The following is a 1,301-nucleotide window of genomic DNA, read 5'->3' on the forward strand; positions in this document are numbered from 1 at the left end:
AATTTAAAGTCTCCACACATTTAAACTAAACAAATCTTACTCTCCAAACATTTAATAAGATATTCTACGTGTTGGACCTTACAAATAATTAAAGTCTTCCTCTTCCCATCATAAGCTAGATTCCTTAACCACCAAATCCTTGATTTAATTTGGTACCATTTGCTCGTATATGTGAGACGAGACAAACATAGGCAATGCCAAAATCTGAGACATGATGCTTATGAATATCAATCACATAATGCTTATGAAAAACAACACACAAAACCATCCTAGTAACATTGTAACACATGTCTTGAAAAAGAAATTATTAGTCAAGATAAAACACACAACTAAGAACAGAAGAAGGAATTAAATTCTTCCTTGATACTCCTCAATCTAAGTCTGAAAAGTTGATACATAATTGAAAACCATATTAAAGATATGACATAACATCTATTACTTATCAACCAGAAAGAAATAATGATCAAATTAAAAAATATTAATGAACGAGTAACACCATCCTTCAATGAGTTCCACCATCCACTATTATTTTCAAGAGTAACACCATCCTTCACCTACTCCTTTTTCAATCAAGCCAATGCTTTCAATGTTTTTGGGATCCAGAATAATTTTTTCCTTTTTGATTTTCTTACCAAAATAAAGATCATACCTAAGTGAAATGCTTTCATTTTAGTTTTTTTATTTTATTTTGAGATCAATCATGGCTACTGCTACTCAAATTGAAGGAGACGAAGAAACAACCACGGCAAACGAACAATCAAGAATTGATAAATGCAAAAAGAAAGAAAAAAAAAATAGAGTATATACCGATTAGGGCTAGGGTTTTAAATCTACAAGTATTTCGAAATCAGTTGCAATTTCAAATCTAAATCAAGTGCTATTTCGAATCTACAAGAATTTCGAAATCTCCCATTAGGGTTAGGGTTAGGGTTTCAAAATTCATACATTCAAGATGAATGTGTACTTAGTCGATTCGGTTGTGGGCATGCGAACAAGAAGATAAGATCAAGATAAAGAAGAGAGCACCTCTCTTTGTGTTTCGTCTTCCTGCACGTCGGTGGGGTAGTCATGTGTTTGAGTAGAAGAAGATGACCACCCTGCGTTACCCGTTTTCATTACTTGCTTGGGAAGGTTCCCGTGTTTCGTGCGGGGTTCCATGGTCTTCTTGCTGAGGTGAAACTAAGGTAAGCTGAACTAGGAGCCTTCAAAGGCCTTTCTTCGAGTTTTTGGAAGCCAAACGAAATTGAACGGGAGGGATTATTAAAACCGCACCGTTTTAATAATCCCATGGGACTCCCGGG

The sequence above is a fragment of the Juglans microcarpa x Juglans regia genome, chromosome 2S (genome assembly GCF_004785595.1).
Source record: "Juglans microcarpa x Juglans regia isolate MS1-56 chromosome 2S, Jm3101_v1.0, whole genome shotgun sequence".
NCBI lineage: Eukaryota > Viridiplantae > Streptophyta > Magnoliopsida > Fagales > Juglandaceae > Juglans > Juglans microcarpa x Juglans regia.